This window comes from Pseudophryne corroboree, chromosome 1 (genome assembly GCF_028390025.1).
Source record: "Pseudophryne corroboree isolate aPseCor3 chromosome 1, aPseCor3.hap2, whole genome shotgun sequence".
NCBI lineage: Eukaryota > Metazoa > Chordata > Amphibia > Anura > Myobatrachidae > Pseudophryne > Pseudophryne corroboree.
The window spans coordinates 1,198,993,419-1,198,995,974 of NC_086444.1; the positions used below are offsets into that span (position 1 = coordinate 1,198,993,419).

At 37.3% G+C, this 2,556-nt stretch overlaps 4 pseudogenes; 2 read left to right on the forward strand and 2 right to left on the reverse strand.

Moving 5' to 3' along the window:
- Window positions 1-594: 594 nt before the first annotated feature.
- LOC134939279 (5S ribosomal RNA) lies at window positions 595-714 on the reverse strand (annotated as a pseudogene).
- A 106-nt stretch (window positions 715-820) lies between these two features.
- LOC134938138 (5S ribosomal RNA) lies at window positions 821-940 on the reverse strand (annotated as a pseudogene).
- Window positions 941-1,295: 355 nt separating this feature from the next.
- Window positions 1,296-1,415, forward strand: LOC134938149 (5S ribosomal RNA; annotated as a pseudogene).
- A 106-nt stretch (window positions 1,416-1,521) lies between these two features.
- LOC134939290 (5S ribosomal RNA) lies at window positions 1,522-1,641 on the forward strand (annotated as a pseudogene).
- The last annotated feature ends 915 nt before the right edge of the window (window positions 1,642-2,556 follow it).

Genomic DNA, 2,556 nt, shown 5'->3' on the forward strand with positions numbered 1-2,556 from the left:
ACTTGTGGGGGAGACACTGACAGTGGGGAGCAGTTAGAGTCTGAGAGCAGGACTCAGGAGTACATATAACGTACAGTGCACACTTTTGCTGCCAGAGTGCCACACTGCCATTGTGACCACACTGACCACCAGTATAATATATATTGTGATTGTCTGCTTAGGAGTACTACTTGAAAAAAGTGTTTAGAAAGTAGACTCTTTTTTGGGAGCACTCTAATTCAGAGGGTAGAAATATAATTAATTAATTAATACTGGTAAAACCATTTTTATTAGATTTATACATTAAAAAATATTTTTAGGAGTATTTGCGTGAAAAATTAGAAGCTTTGCGAAAATATAAAACACATTATAATTGGTACGTGATATCCGTATCACAGTGTATCGGTTGCCGGAAATTAATGACTGTGGTTACAGAGTTCATACATCATTGCACATTAAGATTTATGTAATGTATGACCATCATTTATTCAGCAAGTATCCATTGTGGATTACAGTAGATGCTGAGAATTAAATCATAGGTCATATGAAAGTCAGGTGCCCCGTAGTATGTATATATGTAAATATATATGGGTGACACTTTCTAGGGGAGTCAATTTATTGCAGTACCAGGGTGTTCAGAGGTGGTCTCCCATCCTAGTACTAACCCGGCCTTTCACTGCTTAGCTTCCAAGGTCAGAAGAGATTGGGCATCTCCAGTGATGTATGACCGCAAATATTGTACTCTCCCTCTAAGATCACCAAAAAATGTGCAGCCACTTTGTTATAGGAGTTCCAAAGTGCCCAATGTTTTGGGTGTGGATGGCAATATAGGGGAGTAAAATTGTTGCAGTACCTGGGTGTTCAAAGGTGGTCACCCATCCTTTTACTGACCCGGCCTTTCACTGCTTAGCTTCCAAGATCGGAAGAGATTGGGCATTTCCAGTGAGGTATGACCGCAAATATTATACTCACCCTCCTCAATCATCCAAAAAATTATATTATAATTGTCAAAAAGTAGTAAGTTATATATACATAAGGTGCAATAAAAAATTGGGATAATATGTAGCCACCTGGCTTATTTACCCTGTAACAATCAGCCACAGGTAACAATATACACATGAGTGAAGGTCTATTGTGTGGGTATAATTTCTAAACACCACATAATTAGATTATGTGGTGTTTAGAAATTACAGGGTAAATAAGCCAGGTGGCTACATATTATCCCAATTTTTTATTGCACCTTATGTATATATAACTTACTACTTTTTGACAATTATAATATAATTTTTTGGATGATTGAGGAGGGTGAGTATAATATTTGCGGTCATACCTCACTGGAAATGCCCAATCTCTTCCGATCTTGGAAGCTAAGCAGTGAAAGGCCGGGTCAGTAAAAGGATGGGTGACCACCTTTGAACACCCAGGTACTGCAACAATTTTACTCCCCTATATTGCCATCCACACCCAAAACATTGGGCACTTTGGAACTCCTATAACAAAGTGGCTGCACATTTTTTGGTGATCTTAGAGGGAGAGTACAATATTTGCGGTCATACATCACTGGAGATGCCCAATCTCTTCTGACCTTGGAAGCTAAGCAGTGAAAGGCCGGGTTAGTACTAGGATGGGAGACCACCTCTGAACACCCTGGTACTGCAATAAATTGACTCCCCTAGAAAGTGTCACCCATATATATTTACATATATACATACTACGGGGCACCTGACTTTCATATGACCTATGATTTAATTCTCAGCATCTACTGTAATCCACAATGGATACTTGCTGAATAAATGATGGTCATACATTACATAAATCTTAATGTGCAATGATGTATGAACTCTGTAACCACAGTCATTAATTTCCGGCAACCGATACACTGTGATACGGATATCACGTACCAATTATAATGTGTTTTATATTTTCGCAAAGCTTCTAATTTTTCACGCAAATACTCCTAAAAATATTTTTTAATGTATAAATCTAATAAAAATGGTTTTACCAGTATTAATTAATTAATTATATTTCTACCCTCTGAATTAGAGTGCTCCCAAAAAAGAGTCTACTTTCTAAACACTTTTTTCTGTACTGCCTTACATTGACTCTGTGGAGCACCACTGAAAGCAACAACCAGGTGGGGCCAAGATTGACTATCCATACCCCTTGTTGCTATATCTAGAAGCAATTCGAGATAATTCAGTTTTTCAGAGGCTACTAATTATACTACTAATCTATTTGAGGACTTGTGCGGTTCCCAAAAACTTCCTTTTTTTCATAGGAGTACTACTTGCAAGTTGCTGATAGTGTGACCAGTAACCTGACCACCAGTCACCACCAGTTTAATATATATATATATATATATATATAATTGTATATAATATATATATAATATTGTATACCACCTACCCGTGGTTTTTTCTTTCTTTCTTCTTTATACATACTACTATAGTAGCTTACTGTAGCAGTCTGCGGTGCTGCTGAGCTGACTGTGTCCAGCAGGTCCGTCATCAGTCATTACATAATAAATATATATACCTGTCCGGCTGCAGTACTAGTGATATTATATATATATATATA